The 20,991-nt window shown below is 30.2% G+C and overlaps 1 protein-coding gene across 3 annotated transcripts in view; it reads right to left on the bottom strand.

The window, feature by feature from the left end:
* Positions 1-20,991, bottom strand: part of LOC118193957 (uncharacterized) — a 114,830-nt gene that overhangs the window by 38,623 nt on the left and 55,216 nt on the right. Inside the window, exon 1 of one of the 3 annotated variants that reach the window (XM_035365126.2) lies at positions 15,344-15,524. The exons of 1 other annotated variant lie outside the window; for it this stretch is intronic. The gene's annotated coding sequence lies outside the window, so the exon portion shown is untranslated. Of the gene's footprint in view, positions 1-15,343; positions 15,525-20,991 lie in introns of those variants that run through there. One more of the 3 variants, XM_035365125.2, reaches the window with a different exon arrangement.

Genomic DNA, 20,991 nt, shown 5'->3' with positions numbered 1-20,991 from the left:
CTTAGAATGCTTTTTAAGAAACTTTGTATTGTGTTACGGCAAAGCTATTTTAATGAAAACAAGTGATATCGAGGTAAAAAATGAGAATGAAGAAAAATCAATTGTATGCTGACTATACATAGGCGTATTATCTTAAAAAAAGGAATATCTGTATGTAATATAATAACGCTGGAAAAAGGAAGTGAAATTGCGTAATATGCTAAATGTGTGAGTTTTGAATAAAAATATAAATTTTACAGCATTTATATTTTTATAAAAATATAAATTTCTTAATACTCTCCCTTTTCTGAATAATATATATATGTATATATATTATTCAGAAGGAGAATATATTATATATATATTCTCCTTCTGAATATATATATTATTCAGAAGGAGGATATATATGTATATATATACGCACACACAATAAATACATAATTTAGACATTTTTTAATAAAATTCGCAGGTTATAAAATTTTAATTCATACATTTATTTATAATCAACGAGATCATTATTAATTTGTTAAAATATGAAAACTTGAAAGCTTATTGTGAATTAAAAACTTAATTAGAATAACATTATAATAGTAAATCTAGAAATTCTAGGCAACATTATCTTAATTAAATTTCATTGTGACTCTATGCATTTCCTGAAAATTTGTAGATATGTATTAAACATTTAAAAAACCGAGGAGTTACACAGCTCTATTTTTTTGCTCATGCTACTTAATATTTAAATTGTCTATTTTACTGATTCTCGGAACAATAAGGTAAACAAAATTTGACATCCATTGCTTTTTCATCAACAAAATGTGACATGCATTGCTGCATATTCTATTCTTTATCGAAATGAGATGCCCTAAAAACTGAAAATCATGAAATTTAATTCTCTCTGATAAGACCATTTACAATGCCATATGATTTTGTTCTCTGCTGGCGCCCTCTGAATACCGACGTTTATTTATGTTTCCAAATATACTGGTCACTTTGATAAAACTGGGGATAGGATTAGGAGGAGAATCGCCATTAGAGGATTCTTTGCATTTTCAAACATTGTGAGTTATTTTAAATTTATTGTTTGATCTATGGCATTTGATCATCATTTCTGTCGTTCTCTGCGAAATTATGAATTAGTGTCTGGCTGCGGGTAAACACATACACTAAGTTACGACTTAGTAAGCAACCTGTCAATTGTAAGTTCAGTCAAGGCCAGTTAACAGTTTCTCCCATTTGATCCCAAGAGGGTAATTATTATTCGTTTCGAGAAGTGAAACAAGGGAAGATCAGAACTTTTTTTATTATTTTGCAGCTAGGATGTCGAGTATTTCACATTTATTTTACATCAATATTTTCCATAAGTTTCCTTTAGCCTAAATAATGTTTTATTACTTCTCTTGCATTAGAACCCATTAAATCACAAGTATAAAATATTTTCTCTTTGCACCGAAAATAATAATAAAAAAAAATAAATAAATAAATAACCATTTTGTAACAATTCTTTAATTTTCGTTAGCATTTACTTCCTTATCTATATTAACAGATTTGGACAACAGAATAAAATGAGTTTAAAATAGTGGCTAAATGATTATACAGAGTCTTTCCATAGATTGCATGAATTTTTAAAAAGTCTCTTGAATAATTAGTCATAGGTCCATACTCTTAATTTTACAGACGCATTAAATAAGGTAGATTTTAGATTACAACATCTTTGTTCACCTTTAAGTAAAAATATGCACCTTTAGTAATATCCCACATTTAAATAAAAATATGCACCTTTAAATAATATCACATCTTTAGCAAAAATACAATAACGCAGAACAAATTTTTCGGACCGTATACAAAAATTAACAAAAATAACAATGCATGTAATGTTTTCAAATGGATGTTTATAGAGGATATTTTTCACTACAAAGAAACCTTATAAGAATAAGAATTTCAAACTAACGATATCTTTTACAACCTGTAAAAATACTCATTTTAACAGCAAATGAAGGAGGTTTAAACATTTAATTCCATAGTTTCTCACAGGGCTATTTCTACATATTACAAAAACGTTTTATTTCTTCTTTCCTAAAAGGAATTTAATAAGAACGATTTACTAATTAAAGCATCCTCTTTCAAACATTTTTTTTTTCAAAATATGTCCATTGACCACACTAGTCGTGATTTGAAAGCTACTTACTTCACACATATTTTAAACTGGAACGATAATCCTACGACCAATCATTCAAGAGATATTTTGATGCAAACGATTTGATCAATTCGATAAATGTGACAAAAGATTGATTCACAAAAGTAACAGCTCTTCAATATATTCTCATCCGATATTTATAATCTTATAATAATTATAATCCGATGTTTGCATGTCTGTAAAATTCTGGATATCGCTACCACATTTCATAAAGATATAAGCATAAGAAGACCCTAAAAATTTCGTTAAACCTCTTAGTGACTCTCTCAGTTCTGGTAAAGGTACGTGAAGAATATGGTGGGACTCAAATATCTTTTACGTCGCCCGTGATGACAAATTCCTTTTAGGGACAGGAGTAATAACTACGATTTCAATAAAGCAGAAGTTCAAATTTTATAAATTTTATTTATAGATATAAAAAATACAGTTTTACAGACGTCAATCCAGTCGGTGTTGTTAAAGATGCTCAGACAAAAGTTTTGTGTCCATCTCTATGTTTTTTAGTCTCCCCCCTCCCTCCAAAGAAAAACACAATTCTTTCCATTCAGATGGAAAAAGTCCCTCTTCAGAAATGTGCAGCATCTTGCACTATGGGCATTTGAAATACGTACGAAGAGATTTCTACCACGTGATTATTCGTGTGATTTTGTAGATTGTCGAAGCAATATTACAGAGTGCATCGTCAAGCAGGAGAACAAACACGCTTACTAGGAATTATCTGCATATCAGGAGGAAAGATAATATTGGTAGTAAGACGACTGTTGTTCACAATGAGTTCTGAAAACTGTGTGTGGTGTATCACTCCCTGGGCATCATATTTCACGTCATTGTTTTGAGATTCCTGGATCCTTCGCGCAATATTTTTAGCCGAGGAAACGATAAGTGCTGCCATTCACAAGATTATAGTGTGAGATATCGAATCTATACAATTTACGGCCTTTTTCCGAACATTTTTCTTTTCTGAGCCACAGTTGAATTTGCAGTAAGGCACGTTAGCACAAGCATCAGTTTCTATCCCGCCACAAATAATATCACGCCTCTCACGAACGACAGTACAAGAAGCAAGTTAATTATGTATGCAGAAAAAGTACTTATTTTTAAACAATGCTTTCATAACTTAAATTCTAGGTATCAGTGAAAATTTTTGAGGACAGTATAGATAAAATGTTTTTTTTTTTTTTTTTTTTTTTTTTTTTTTTGTGTGTGTGTGTGTGTGTGTATGTCATTTGAAATCTATTTTTCCCCCTTAAAATATATAATCAACAGGAAATGTTGTACTGCTTAAAATTCATACATTTTCCATTTAAAAGATTCAGACTTCCATTTTGTTTCGTATTCTTATATGTAACTCTGAACTAACTATAAAAGAGTGAGAATAGGATTTAGGATTTAGGAACGGGGAAGACGGGCACCACGCCTTTACCATTTGGTTAATTGGTTTAGCGCCGTCTCCCCACTAGTGATCCCAGCCGTTTATTGATATTAGCAAACAGATACATAATTTGAAATGAATACAAAATTTGCAATGATACATAATTGAAATGAATACATAATTTGATGTGAATACATAATTTGCAATGATACACCGTTTGGAATGTAAAAAAAAAAAAAAAAATGAAGCATAATGTATAAGATAGCATAACTATAAACGTACAGAATTTTGAATGTAATACAACAATTTTTAACATAATATATGACATAACTCTTTAAAATATGTGCGGAATTTTGAATATAATATGCGACGAAAAGAAATAGTAGTGATGAAGAGTAGTTTGTAGTTCCAACAAAAGTCTATAGTTCAAAGTCTATATTCAGAATTCACAGTTCAAAGTCTATAGTCCATATTCCATAGATGTAGTACAAAATCTATAGATCAAAGTCTGCAAGTTAAATATTTTGTTTATGTAATTCATGTATATTGCTCAAATTTGCAGATTTTGCAAGTCAGTAGGATGTAGTCGGCTCAATAGGATAAGGTTCTTACATTCAGTAAAAATTTGTACAATACAAACTGGCTAAATAGTTGGGAGCCCGATGCAGGCTAACGTGACAAATTCTTACTACATTAGATAAGTTCAAAATAAATAACTAACAGGATGTCATCAAACTAACATTTACAATTTCTGGTATGGTAAAGAGCTGACAGAAATAATACAGTTGAACATATAGTACAATAGAACATAGTAACATAGTGTACTGATAATGCTAGATTTGTTGACTGGATGATAATGCATGCTAACATAATATAAAAAGAAAAGCATACAAAAATTATTTTCTTATAAACAAGTAGATAAATGAAAAATGCGTAAAAACAGTAGAAAATACAGTACAGTGCAAACAAACCAACATGAAATCTGTATAAATGCTTGCCTCAAAATTCGATAGGTAAACAAGAACATATACAAATGCTATATGCTATATAATATATATAATATTTACTTTTTAATTAAAAAGTTGACAGATTCATACAGCGATAGATAGTACAATGCAATTAACTAACATGATGCCAAACTAACATTTACAGTTTCTGGTATGTTAAAGAGCTGACCTAACATATTGTACAATAGACCTTAGTAACATAGTATGCGGATAATGCTATACTTGCTAACTGAATAATAATGCTTGCTATTAAAAAAAAGTAATTAAATGAAAAATGCATATGAACAGAAGGAGAGTACGTAACAAACAAAAAGTCATCTGTAAAAATATGCAATAGTTAAACAAAAACATATACAAAGGCAGAAAGTTGCTTACAAATAAAGAAGAATTTGCGGAAAAAGCTATACTTGCTGACTGAAACTATCCATATTGTCAACAATAGCTATAGTACCGACAGAACTATATTACTGACTGAATGCGATATTTGCAGACCGACTAGAATTATTTACTGATAATGCTATACTTGCTGACTTAAGAATGAAACTAGCTAACATGAGACAAGAAACAACGATATTGAAATTGTGTACTAAATAAAAAGTAGACAGATTCTTAGAACATGAGACAGATTTCAATGTAATTAGATTAACATGATGCCATCAAATAAACATTTACAATTTCTGTTATAGTACAAATGCTCACTATACATTACAATAGAACATACCAACATAATTTACTAATAATACTATACTGAATGAAGATACTTGTAAGCATGATACAATGATTAAGATAATGATTGTCTTATAGACAATCAACTTAATAAGAAAAGCATACTATCGATAGAAGAGTACAGTACAATCAAACCAACGTGAGAACTATGTAAAGTACTACTTAAAAAAAAATTAATAATAATAATAATAATACAAAATCGATTACGAATTTAATATATATATATATTATATACAACACTGTATGTATTACACTGTTCTATTATAACACTATTGTATTATATACACTGTATGTAACACTGTTGTATTATATACAACACTGCGAGCAATTACAACACTGTATGAGAAAAACATGTTTATCTCCAGCGCGTGGGACGGTCTATCGGAAATTCTGAAGATATGTTGTTTTTTAATATTTTGTGATTTTGCATTGAATCGAATTTTATGTGGCATAAGCAACAAGAACGGGATATTTAATAAATAAAGCAAATAAACAAAACATTAATAACAAAAAAGTTTTGCAAAGCTATCTTAGAAAACTGAACATTGATTATGACGAACTGAGAAATGGCTGAAAACAAAACAGAAAAACATGCCAACATTTAACTCTGCATCGGGAATTCTAAATGTATACTACTTTGCTGCTTTTAAAATTTTTGCAATTTTTCCGTTGAATTGTATATAGCGTAAGTGAGAAGAAAATGATATTTAATAATAAAGCTAAAAAGACAAAAAAAAAAAAAAAAAGTTAGTAGGAGTGACTGTAACAGCAGATTGGCAGACTACGAGCTCAGCGAGAGCGTAAAAAAACCTTAACAAACCTTTTGGGCGACAGTTAAAATCTAATTTAGACGTTATAAATATTTATTTCACTATTGATAGAGCAATTCAGAAGTCCCCGAATTCGCACGGCAAATATTACAAGACTTGTTGGTGTTGCTGTTTGGAATAAATGTGTTTAGTCTTCGGTGAAGTACTGAAACGCTTTACAGGCTAAATACGAAACGATGAGTGGGAGGTGGAAAGAAAGAACAATATGAAATAAATTCTCACGCAAGAGTGAAAATTTTGCAGAATAACATCATAAATGATCATACATGATAACACTAGTGATCTTGGAACAAAGTTATTTTCTGTTACCTTGTATGCTGTATACTTCCATTTAAAACAACATGCATACTGCTTTAAGTAATCATTACACCTAATAAAAATGAAGTACATTTATAATTTGGTTTCATGCCTTACGTGTACGAGCTCAGAACAGAAATTCATAATATTTTATTTATTTATAATTTTATAATACCAGCTAGCGCGCTTTTAGAAAATTTTCTTAATGCAGACCATATTAAACCATTTAGACATATTTCACATGCATGCATTTTGAGACTTCAAAAACCATGTTCGTGCGTCATGTTCGTTTTTTCCTCGAATGACCAATGTTTGACGTGCTCACTGTTTTTCCCGTTCTATCAAGGTAAATGAATGCAAATCTCCTTGATAATTTACCGGCACTTTTTTTTTTCTCATGGTCACTTTGAAACCAGTTTCATCCAACGTTTGTTTTTCTTCAGCCACCTCAATAATAACACTGGAAAATTCTTTTATTGATGGATTAAGTTGCTTATTCAATCGGCAACTTCATATTTTAATAGATATTTCCTCGTAACTCGTCCAGTTTGAAACACTAACACAACATTTCTTGTAAAATCGACCATTGCAAGGTAACCCTGTACTGTCTAAAGATAGGCAGGTAAATATGCCTTGCTTCGATAAATCACCGTCTCAATGTTTATTCACAGAAATTTTTAATTTTTTTTTTTTGATTAATTGCCATCATGGTTGCCAAATTGTTTTTTTTTTTTTTTTTTTTTTTTTTTTTTTTTTTTTCAGTTTGATAGGAGCAGGAGAATTTGTAAGTAATTTCCCTCCGAGTTCTGATGTTGTGTAAGTGGTTAGGACTTACACAACACTTCCAACTATCGTTTGGAAAATTCGTAGTTCGAATCCCAAGCAGGGTACAGTTGGAATTTCAGGTTGCCTTCGAAATCTCTAATAGACTCTTGAGCGGCATCCGAACTAAAGAGTGCCGACGATATTTAATTTCCAGAATTTAGCCGACGAGGTCTTGCGCTTCTTTACAGTTGCCCTTGAGCGGAAGGAATATAAGGAATTATCGCACGCTTGCGTGCGTACTATCCTGTTGTAAGAGGCAAGCAGGTCCAGTTAATAAGCGTAACATCCGTGGTTCGAATACCGACAAGGAAGCAGTTGATTTTTTTTCCTTTTTAATGTTTCCTGTCTACAAAAAACCAAATGATATCTATAAATCCGTTTCTCTGTCCTTGGCATTTTCCTAGAATTTTTACAAATTAAAATTCTTTAAAAGAAAATCACATGCAATTCTTTTAAAATCTTCCCTAAAAAATCCTTTGAAAGAATATTGCCGTATTTTTTTTTTTTTTTTTGGGGGGGGGGTATAAGGGCATGCTAAGATAATGCTTTTGTAATTTTGTAACTTTTCATTATTCCAGTAACCAAATTTTTGGTTAGTAAGAAAACTGCAAATGGTGACTCAGGTAATAAAATAAGAAAAATGTATAGAAAAATCCGAATCCAGTTTTTTACGTTTTCGAAATATCTGGATGTATTTCGTTATTATGCAGATATAATTGCTTAGTAATGCCTGGATAATGCCCGATGGAATATTCATTCTCCAATCTTCAGTTAAAACATAAGAAGGTATGCAATTAATTCTGAAGTGTTGTTGAAATCTTGGAGAATTGTTCCTCTCAAACCAATGCTCTAGAATTCCGTTTATCTTTTGAAGAGAAAAAAATTTTGATCTTTAAGATGTACGCTGTCGGTAATTTCAATGGGATGATAATGATGATTTATACCCGAAGCTTTCAATGAAGTGACAATTATCACATTATAAATGCATTTTAATTATAATTAAAAATATAAGTAAATTTATTTAGCTCTGCTTCAGGCATTTAATTTAATTTAATTAAAATTTATTAGCTTTGGTTCGATTTAAATTACACTATTAATCCGAGAAATCTGACAAAACATCAGCAATGACAAAAGTTTCCAAAATCTATTTAAATTTACCATTATTCCTAAGCTGAGTGGCATCCAATAAACTTTTCCCAGATGCATCCGATATGTTTCTAAATTTCATTAGCTCATACACGCTAAAAAGCTAATGCTAGAGAACGCACTAAGTAAAAATATTACAAAGCACAATATTATTTTAAAGAGCAATTCGCAGTAAATTTGAAGATCGACCACTGAAATAAAACTAAAACCGTATGATAAATAAAAATTGTAAAAACAACTGGATCTTCCATTATGTCTCAAACGCGATAAAAGATCTATAATTTTAAAGAAAATAGTTATAGCAACAGCTACGTTTGAAGCTGTCTTTCCCGTTTGAAGAAGAAGTAATTCTACTTTCTGCTTCCAAAGAAAGGCCACTAATTGAAGTACAGAAAATTGCTTATTTTTTCCCTTTGATTCTACCTTGGATTGAAGAGCTCTACAAGCTTCCCACGGACATGCTTTTTTTTTTTTTTTTTTTTTTTTTTTTTTTTTTGTCCTTATATGTCTTTTGATAAGATACAAGAATGTTTTCGAAGTTTCTTTCAGTACAAAAATGATAAATGTGAAACAACGATAGAGAAGAAGAAAATAACTTGTTTTGCTACAGATAATCAGAAAGAATTCGCAGTTTCGTAATTTTATCGGGAATACTCTTTTCATTTTTCTTAGTATTTTTATGCATCATTTTTGAACATTATTCAGTGACAATGAGTAAATAGCTCCTAAACTTATTTCTCAGTGAGAATAATTCAAAACTTCCTGATTTTATTTTGAAAACTATTTTAGGTAGTTTTATTATCCTGATTAAGCCGCTCAGTCGGTATAGTGGTCAGGGAAGCTGACTGCGATACCGAAGGGCCTGGGTTCGAATCCCGGAGAAGGCATGGTTGTAAGTGTCCGTCCCTTCATAGGAAAGGTAATGGTGGCCCACCTACTAAATGTCTCCATAATAAAGAGACCACCACATCTGGCCTTGTAATATAGATTAATGGAATGGGTTACATATGTAATTGTTCACAATCTGCCATTGGAAAAAAATTATCCTGATTAATATTTAGATGGCATCATTTGTCACTGCAAGGAGAAGCAGGTATTGAGTATCATGATTTTAGTTCAGTTAAGATCCCTGGTTCGAATCATCAAATGTGAGTTGAGATGCAACAGGGGATCAGTAGATATTTATTAGTATCATGAATTTCAGTTGGTAGAAATTTTAAAAAAAGTTTTATTACCTTGTTATAAAAATTATATTTATTTGCTTAGAATTTTTAATAAGTTGTTAATAATTAAATAAGTCTTCATGTACTATTTCGCAAGCAAATTTCATCGAGGAGTTTTTGTTTTCAGTTTGCAGTTCTGACAAAACTGGAAGTATTGTCATTTGAGAGGAATATTTATTATAAGCCTTGGGCTCAAACAGTCCAGTGACAAAAAAATTGCATATTTGTGGCCTGAATAACAGTACTTTTCTTTATTTAATCAATGCATTGATCTCTACGTTGATGTTAATCTGTGATGAAATAATATTCACAACCTATTTGTTTCCAACCATTTGGCTTTGTCATTTTGAAAGGCTTGTTTTTAAATACAAGATTTTATGTTCTGTGTCTTAGACTTTTGCATGATTAATTCTTTAGCTGACCGTATAACGCCTTAGATAATTATAAGCTTTAAGGCTTAGTTATTAAGATTAGATTGCTATTTTTTACAATTTTTATGTTTTTTAATTAATTTTTTTTTAAAGTATTTGAACTTTAATGGTAAACTTCTCAATGTGTTAGAATGTAATTTGAAGTTTTTCAGATTCCAGTTTTTTAACCAAATTCATATCATTACTGCTGTCAGTGAATTAATTAAGTTTGCTTAGAGGGTAAATTAAACATTTTATACCTTTATTTGAAAGATATTTTAAGGGGTATCAGAAACCTCCATACCGACAATGTTAAATTGGCCATTTTCGATGTACCTTTTCTCAACATCTGCTGTAGATACAAGCTTGAAATTTTTTCTGCAATTAAAGTATACCTATCTGATTATACTGAAATGAGCTTTTGAAACATTTTGAATTTGAGAGTAAATTACAGGATATTTTGTTAGGCATAGTAAAATTTAGCACTTTTCTCACACACAAAAAAAATTTTTTTTTCCTAAGTTTATTACAAAAAGCTCATTTCAGTAAATATTAGGGAACCTAATAAATAAGCCATAAAAAATTTAGATACCTGTGAACAGTAGTTCCTGAGAAAAGGTACATCGAGTATAAAAAAAATAACGTTTGGAGAAAAACGCGTTTTTATGTAAAAATCCTCATTGATCAAAGCAATAGATGACAAATTAAAACTAGATTTTTTTACAGTTCTAATTTTCTTAGGGATTAAAGAATGGTATTTTTAGAAAGATAAAAGTGTAGAGAATTTGAAAATGCAAAAATCCGAAATCACAATTTTTTGAAGATTTTGGGGTTCCAACTCCCCTTAAGCTATTTTATTATTCTCATTAATAATTAGCTGGTAAAGATTTTTGACTCAAAGAGAGCTAATTTTGAGTTTTATTTATGTTGTAACTATTTAATCCAGTGTTTCCCAAAATGTAAATGGAGACCTAACAGTGAGTCAGAAAATAACTTTCGATATGTTCGTTATTATGCAAATTTTGTTTTTACATTATGCAAAGTTTTGAAAATTTATTATTTTTTTTACAGAATTATGTACATTTATTTTTTTATTAGTAAATAGTTGTTATTAATTAAACATTTATTCATTTATTACCTCATTATTAGAAATTTTCATCCTGGAATCCTGTTTTTTGTTCACAGCAACTATACATATACGAATGGTAAAACATTTAGAGAAAATGGTTCATTTAGTCCTTATATGAAATATTTCAATTAAGAGTATAAATAGCTTCTTTGTTATAGTCTTTAGTAAACTATCATTTGAAATATTTGTGTTGATGGCAACTTGTCGAAGCAAGTGCAAGATTCATAGGGTTAAGAGGTACAGCTAAGGTTATACTTTTATAACCTAAAATACTTTATACGTGATTTTATACTTTTATTGCACAAAAAAGAGTTGCAAGTATTTCAAAATTTATGTTTAAATAGTACTTTAACTTTCTGTCAGCGGTACAGTGAAAAAGGTTAGATTTTTAAAGCCAAATTGTCACAGGCGATGAAATCTGCATTACGCTACACCAAAATCTAAGCAGCAGTCTATGGGATGGCGGTATTCATCATCACCCAAGAGAGTGAAGTTCGCAAAATCCAGTGCAACAATCTCCAAAATGTCAATTCTGTTGAATTTATGTAATCCACTATTGTAAAGAGTATACGCAACAGTTTGTGTTATATTATGTAACTTTGCTTAATTTTATGTTATTATCATCTTAAATGTAACATCTCCGATATGTAAATCCTCTGTCACTTAAGAGAGAAGGCATACAGACAATTCCAGTTTTTCATATTCTAGCTGGTTAGTATATTGGGGCAGGAAGGGGGTGTTGCTTGAGGATTTTTTGCCTCGTGGTGACACAATAAATTCTACGATGCAATGTGAGACTTTAAACAAACTGCGCTGTGCAATCCAAAACAAAATGCGTAGCATGCTGAGTTGAGTTCGAGGATCGTTTTGCTTCATGACAATGCCGTCCACATGCCACTAAACGAACTCAAGATCTCATCGCACCAATTAGTTGGGAATAACTTGATTACCCTCCGTACCGTCCCGATCACTGGGCGCTAGCCCAGTGATTCCCACCTGTTCCTGGGCGAAGAAGAAGCGAATTAAAGAAGAGAGCTTAAAGAAGCACCTGGGCGATCTTCGCCACAACGAAGATGATGAGGTCAAAACGATCGTGTTGCAGTGCGTGTCCAAACAGGCGACAGACTTCTATAAAGAGGGCTGATTGTAGGATGTTCAAAAGCTGGTTGTACGATACGATAAGTTCCTTAATACTGGCGGAAATTATGTAAAATTAGATTGCGATACAGACTTTCATATTAAAATAAAGTTGGTAAGAAAATTCTACTTAGTTCTTTTTTATTTCCAAACGGTACTTACTTTAAAGACATGCCTTATATGACGTCAGAATCAGCTTTTAATTAGTGTAATGTTACAAAGATTAAGAAAAATACTCAATTAAGTACATACCGTGCCCATAAAACGTTCTTATACAATCTTTATTTTCGCAGCTGTTAGATATATATTTCCAACTATAAAAATGCTTCAGATAGGAAAAATTTTCATGCTAAGGCACATTTAAATTTTAAAAAAAAAATGAATTTCGTAAAAATTTTAAAATCTAATTTTTGTGTAGTAACCTGGTCCCTTTAATTAGGTTTAAAAAAGTTTAAACTTATCCTAAAAACTTAAATACAAAATATGTGAAACTCATACAAACTGACCGAGACATTTAATTTTTAAACTTTAAAATATGTTCAAGATATGTACACAAACTGAAAAAAAAAAAAAAAAAAAGTTGCAAATAAAAATGAAATAGCAGTTCCGAAAAAGGTTTCTAATGTTTATAGATTAAATGAAGAGCATTTTTATGTAGACTGTCATGAAAAGTACTGAGCAACGCAATTTTATTTATTTATTTTCATAAAGGCGATTTTATTCAAAGAATTTTATAAAACTCGAATTTCAGAAAAAAGTGACAGGTATTTATTATTTGCACAAATACAACTCGTAGCATTATTTGCATAAATTTAAAAAGAAAAATATTTCTAGTTTAATGAATTGTTGTATGCGTATTAGATTATGACTGTAAAGTAACAAAATTGTATTAGAATACCAAAAACATATGTTTAGCATCTGAAAACTTGTAAATCACTTGAGAGAAAATTCTTTTGGCTTGCCATATGAAGCAAAATTACAAATTAAAGAATGTTAATAAACTAAAAAAGAATACCAGCGATTGAATTTAAACGGGGGGGGGGGAATCAACACCGAATTATTCTAATTCATTTTTTAACCGACTTTTCAAGATAAGGTGAAATATGGCAAAGGTAAAATACGGCAAAAATTCAGTTGCCATACTCTTAATGAAAATACTCTTCAAGATAAAATACGACAAAATTTCCATATTTTTGAAATCATATATCTTGGCCAGTTTTTATCTTACGGGAGTCTAACGTTTTTGTGCTTTAATTTTTGAGTATGAACATTTACCAAGCAGAGTTACAGGAAACGGAAAATATATAACAAGTTTGAATTATAAAATGCCAAAACGTGAATATATGCGCCACTTTTTTGCAAATTGGGAAGCATAAGTTTACGACGAACAGCTGTGAAATAAAAATCGCATTAAGGCTTTTATGAACAATGTGTATAATAAAATGCATTATCAGCATATATTATAAATTCCATCACTCAAGAATATTGCTTGGAAATAAAATAAAAATATAAATTATTAAGAAGATGCGCATTAAAAATATTTTTTTTATAATTATGAAAACTTTTTCTATGCAAGTACAGAAGATCAAAGCTACAGTAATATTTAAAATTACGTAAGTTGCATCTGAATAAAATCAAGAACAGAAAAATTAAAATCTTTGTTGATAGTGATGGTAATACTAAGTGATTCTAGTTTTATGCATTTTCAGTGCTGCATTATTTTATTACCTCTATCAATCTAAATTACATACTGCGTCTTCAAAAGGTTTAGAACAGAATACTCTGTCCTTTTTGATGTTATATCTATATATGACTGTGTATTTACGGTTAAATTAATATGCAGATAATTCAACTTTCCCCTTACCGTTTTATTTTCTTATATATTTTTACAACAAATAGGTATGTGGGTCCACAGGACAGCGTTCAGCATTCAGTTTCTTTTCTACAAGTCGGAGGTGAATCAGAAAAGTTTGAGAAACACTGATTTAGCATTATACAGCATGAAAATCGAAAAATTACTTTTTCCGTTTTCGGTTTAAAATTTAGAGGAAAGACGTCATTTGCACACAATAGAGAATGTTCTTTATAAATTTGCTACTTTAATCTTTTTTTCTCCCGAATTGTTCTTGAGGTATACACTACTGGAAAAGATTATTGTGAAACTAAAGTTTTATAAATTTATATGACAAAACTTAAAAAAACATTAAGGTTCATAGTACTTTCAAAGACAACAGGAAAACAGTCTTCAAAACAGAAACATTTCGCAAATGCGCATACAATCATTTCCGTTTAGCCATGGGTAGATTAATCGTGTTGAGGACAAACCAGGCTTTGATTGAAAAAAGAAGTTAGCTTAGTGCGGAACGATGAAAAAATTACTGTCGTAAACAATCAATGTAAAACAAAACTGTCGAAGCAAAATATAAAAAGTGGAAAAAAGTACGTGGGTAACTGTAATGATAGCAGAATATGTCATAGTATTGGAAATTATTTTTGTTCATAGTATGATTTTCAATTGTATGTAATCCAGAATGTATACTGTATAATAAAAATGCACATTGCACAATAAAAAATGCATATTGCACAATAAAAAATGTACATTGTATAACAGAAAAAATGTTTCTGATTTTTTTTTTTTTTTTTACGCTAGTTTAAACTTACTGATATTGTTCAAGTTCTGTTATAAGTATTACGTTTTAATGCCACTTATAATTTACTTTCTCCATTTCCACGATACTTATTTTTTCTTTATTTACAGTACGTTCTTTTTGTTTTGAACACAGATTTAATTTAAGGAACTAAATGAATTTATCTTCCACATTCAACTGTTTAAAAACACTGATGAATTATTGATAGTTATTTTCTTTTAATTATAATATGAGTTTTCTTTTCTGCGTTTTTTAACTGCCCTTGGTTAAACCATGAGTTAGAGTTAATCGTGATTACCATCCCACTATTATCCTGTAAATTGGAAACTGACTCTAATCAATAATTATCTCATATTTCGAGATAAAGCTAATCTGAGGAAAAGAATGAAACGCATCCGAAGAAAAATAAATTAAACTTACCTACCTAGGAGTAACACAAGCTCCAAAAACTTGGAAGAAAATGATTCTTTCAAATGCCCTAATCTTCTGAAAGTATCAATAGTTTCTAATGAATCATCTGAGTTTAATAATCTGTTCTAAAAACAGAAAAGAATTCCAACACGATTGTCGAGCGCACAACAGCAAAATCTCTCTGTCGCACTGAAGAGAGAACAAGCTAAAGAGTCGAAAATTTTAAATTGTTGCTTGACCGCTCCGCAGAACGAATGGGATGACGTCAATAAATTTCCCATCTTGCTTTTTCTTACGTTTTAATTGGTCGCTCTTTCATTCTTTTTATCCCTCCTTTCAACATTAACATCGCGTTCTTTCATGCTGCATCATTCATTCTCGAAAAAATTTATCGCGACAAAAGCATATTTTTTGGGAGGAAGGGGCTGATTATCAAGCGTTTTACCATTATTGCTTGGGTAATAAGCAATAATGGTAACATGATGCTCTGAATGTGCAGCAATATTAAACTTATTAGTATTCTCAGATTCATTTCGGTTATCAAACTACCTCAGTATCGAAGAAAGTACTTTTAGATTTTAATATTTAGATCGATTAAGATTAGATTTAGAATTATTAGATTATAATGTAGGAAAATAACATTTAAATATGCGTTTTCAATAGAACTTGTTTTATTCTCATCATCACATAAAGTTTAATAGGGTAATTTTTGGTTTTTATATGTAAGAATAATGCAAGTCATTACATAGTTTAATTCAGAGCTATTAATTACAAAAAATCATTTATCTGTGTGATTATTTCGTCAAAAATGGCAACACCCCATAGGGAATAGTTATGTTAAGATGTCGTTTCGTTGGATTTAAAATGTGATTTTTGCAATCATATTTGATTAATATTTACCGAACTAATCAAAAGGCAGTATTTTGTTGGATTTATAAATAAAAATGAAAGAGTTAATAGTTATGCTAAGATTTCGTTTCGTTGCATATAAAATGTTATTTCTGTAATCATATTTAATTTAATGTATACCGTACTAATGAAAAGGTAATATTTCGTTGGATTTATAAATAAAAATGAAATACTTAATGATTTTACTATAAGCAGATGATTTTACTATAAGCAGAGTTTAAAAGAGTAGTCGAATTTCGCTCAATGATTGTAGTAAGACATGAGGATTTTATATCAAAAGATGTACAGAATGTTCTTGTCGAAAGAAATATGTGTTCCAAACAGGATTCTAAAGTAATAATTTACAGAAAAACAATTTCTTTTTTCTAAACAAAATTTTAAACTATTAATTTACAGAATGAAGATTTCTTTGTACAAGAAGATTAAAGTATCAAGACTTACACACTACAAGGTTTATCACTATAAAAAGACTTATGTTCATATTTATCTTTAACAATATGTATTCGCAATATTAAACTGCATGAAATGAATTCTTAATCCTTAAAAGTTATTAAAATTTTTACCTAAGAAGCGATGAGAAGGAAGTTTCAAAATAAATAAATAAATAACATCCAAAGGAAAGGAAAGCCTTCTTATACATAGAAACGGTTTTTAATCTATGACAAAACAGTAAACAAGCAAATTTTGATTGGATTATTAGATGTTAGCAAAGCTCGCGAAGGCTATCTCCTTGAGCGGAACGATTCCTTCGTGAAGGACTTTTAAGGAAACCTAACTAGTATTAACGTTACATATGTGGAAAAGCACGAAAATTCCATATGCAACAAGTCCATTTGTCGAGATTTGAACCTGGTTTGAATTGTTGGTGTTCAGCAGTGTTACAGCTTGGTTGTAAAACAAACTTATTCTAAAAAGAAATAGATACTTCAAACGCACAGAATCATTCAAAATTATCTAGACTTTCTAATAAACCACTGGAGTTCGGCTTAAATTCCTAAGACCAAGGAGATTTAACATTTCTGAAACTAACTTGGATTGCAGCTGATATGGATATTCGAAAAGTCTGGATATTCAAATTTCCGTTTTTGTGTTGTAGAGTCATTAGGTTAATTGGAAGCAGAAAAGATGAAAAATACGCAACCGCCTTCGTCGGGAATCGAACTACGGACCTCTGGAATACCGACCCAGCGTGTTACCGTTACACCACGAAAGCACGCTGGGGAAGGGGGGAGAACTACCTTATAGTGTAGTCTAAATTCGCGTTTGAAGTATCTCAAGGGAAACAGTTCTATTTTACTTATTTTATTTTTGTTCAACAAAAGTTACATAGTTTAAAAGTATTTAACGTTATTCTCAAAAGATTTGATATTTGATTCTCAAGAAAAAGAAAATTCTTCACGAAACATCAAAAGGCTCGTCAAAAGTCTCATATAAAGTCAATGGATGCAGTCATTCTACATATTGTAAGACAAAAATTTCTCACTTGTCCAAGGAATTAACATATATTTTTACACAATTATTTAGTTTATATTCAGAAATGGAGCGTTTGTTATAGCTACACAATGAATAATGGAGTGAACAAAGAACCAATTAAACCTACATTACGGGGATCATTTTTCCACCAGTCTTTATAGGCTATATATCTTCCGAAGACTGGAGAGCAATCCATATGGCATGCACATTTATCTAAATTAATTTAGCAGCTTCTTAAACGTATATACTATAATACATTATCCTTTCATATATAGAAGACTGCGGACGCTTGATTACTGAGCAAAAGCTATTTGGAAATCAATTTATAGAGTCTTCAAACATGGTGACACAGTTAATGCTACATCTTTCTGATAAAGGAGGCAATAAATTATTTTCAGCCATCAATCCAAAAACTATCCGAATACTCAAAATAAAAATCAGGAGTAATATCTTTAATTTATTGTTTTAATTTAATCTAAAATTTTTATAATAAATGTTGCGTTCCATATTTATTTTCTTTTGCTCCTATTGTTAAGGGACAAATTCATAAACTGATACTATTATTGTGGGGAAGAGGGAATACAATTTTACTCTACTAATATTAACTTACAGTAAATTTTTAATGAGGATATATTTTCTTAAAGACAGAAACTTTTAAGTCGTGTGTATATATATATATATATATATATATATATATATACATATATCCATTACTGATTCAAAAATATATATTGTGAGAAAAAGACTTGCCAATAATAGTATTAAAAGTGCCTTGAAATGTTGATTTGTGAAAGAGAAATAATTAATAACTGTGAAAAGAGAACTATTACCACCAGTCCTCTTTAATATTTAAATGAACGAAAGCATTAAAATTATTTAAGTAAATTAACAACCTTAATTTTACTTGATCTCGAAAGAGGAGCAAGCAGTACGGATACTACAAACTGGGATATTGGGATACAAGTGAACTTCCATTATTATAAGAAATTCCCGCATATGAAAATGACTTTCCAGTTGCATCTGCAACCGCGCTTAAAACTCATGATCCTGACTTAATACATCGAAAGTGATATCATTCAACTACGATTTACTACTCAGCACAAACCAGCACGTTTCACTGAGTCCATTCAACCAACAATATCCGAGTATTCACAATCATTGGTGTCACTGCAATCGCTTCTCCTGGAATTATGCAACTTTAGTCACTATGCGCAATCATTGCTGTGAAAAAGCTTTATAAGGTATAAAGAATTATAAAAAGACTATTTCATTGCATTATTTGTTTTAATAAAATGCTGGGAGATAAATTATGAGTAACACGAGTTGAACTTCCCTTCTTCTTATGGAAGTTTAAAATACTTTTTTTTCAGTTTATGTGTGCATGTTTGTGTGATAAGCAAGTTTTAATAATGACATATAACAGTTTTATTTATTCTATGTAGTTTATTGTTTAAAAATACATCACAGAAATAAAGAGCATTCATATATATTTTTTTATTCAAACAAAAATAATTTTCTATTTTCACGTATAAATGCAATACACTGCAAAAATTAATATTCCTAACATTACCATCTATTTCAACATAAACTCTGTTCTAAAGCATCTCAGATAAAGTATCTTAGATTTAAAAAAAATTGTATATTAAAATTGAGGACGATAGAGGATTTATGATTGCTGTGTTCAAAATCATACACTATCTTTTGCTTTAATTTTAATGCATCTTGAAAGAAATATGTCAGTAGTTTTTATAACAACTCCCTCCATAAACAGACAGTTTTATCCACAGCAAAATCCTAAACTGAATTATTCAGCCTTGAACTTTGCTGCTATCTCATACCTCTAATAATTCAGATGCGTAAAATGGTCTTATTCATTATAGCATCTAAGCTATATCTTTTTCCGACCATATTTAAATATTTCTTTGTTAAATATTTACTGTTCCTAACAAATTTTCTCTCTGAACATAGTTTAAACTGAATTTAGCAAAGCTGGAAAATAAAGATAAAAACATGATAAAAGTTTGTTTTAAATCAAAGCCTGAAGTTAACAAATTAAGTTGTATTTAAAACTAAAATTTCTTGCAGAATTTATAGGATTAACAATACTCTGTAACCGTTGGTATTTACAAAAACAATGTGTAAACATAATGTCGCTTATTACTATCCTAACCAGGCATAAACTAAGAGAAACTAAATTTAGACAAAATCTAATATTATATTGATATCACTTTAGTTAAAAAATATTTTTCTGTATTACGAGTAGTCGGAAGCAAGGTTTTTTACTCTTGATGGAAAATGCAGAATTTTCCTTCTTGAAGTAAAGGAACATTACACCAGATGTTCTTCAACACACAAAGGATGTTTTAAATAAAACAAAATTTAAACTTTATCTGAATTTCTGAATTAAAATTGCAGCCTATTTTTTTTTTTCTCTTCCAAAAAATATTTTCACTGCTAGCTGCTACAAAACACTAAGAATTTTAACAACAAGCTCGCACTAACAGTACTAGCAACCAGTTAATCAACCAGTAAACCAATTCTAAGCAATTTCCATCCCCGGAACAAAACTGCTTATCTTAAAAAGGTGGGTGAGTCAATAAGCGGCGAAATTTAAAATATTACCTGGTCTTAAAAATTAATATGGAAACAATATAAATACATCACTTAAAATCATCTCCCCAGAAAATTTATCCAAATCATGGATTAACTGTGTCTCCAAAAGAAAATACTTTTTAGATCATCTTAGTTTAATTAATTACGAAAAACACGCGAGAACTGTCAGCGTTTAAGGTTAGGAATTCCCACGTGCAAGATTATGTGAGCGAAACTAGTTCATATTCACATTCTGTATGTGGAAAACCACGAAGACGCCTCTGCAAGCAGGCTGTTCTTCAGGATTCAAACGCAGATGTTCTGCAGTTTTTATGGGAGACAATTTATTCTTTTAAGGGTTTTAATCTATTGCCATACTCTTGGTTAATGATACTTTTATTTATTACCAATATTCTGCGCAGTACCTTTTTAGCTAATTCCATCACTAATAGTAGATGTCATCAGAACATGCGTATACTGCATTAAAGATATACAGCCTGAAGGCAAAGAACATCGTAGATGCATCTTTTTAGATTTTATTGTAAAATTATGCAACGTATTGGATAACTTTTTTTTATTATTATTATTTTTTATTTTGGAACTGTTCTGCAGTTTATAAAAATCTGATGTGGACACCACTTGACTTCCTTGTATGGCCTATTGAATTATACTCAGTTTTTGCT

Source organism: Stegodyphus dumicola, chromosome 8 (assembly GCF_044657685.1).
Source record: "Stegodyphus dumicola isolate Sdum_Otavi_A_Nest chromosome 8, ASM4465768v1".
Lineage (NCBI taxonomy): Eukaryota > Metazoa > Arthropoda > Arachnida > Araneae > Eresidae > Stegodyphus > Stegodyphus dumicola.
Note: the sequence above shows the minus strand (reverse complement) of the source record. Positions and strands in the feature narration are given on the sequence as shown.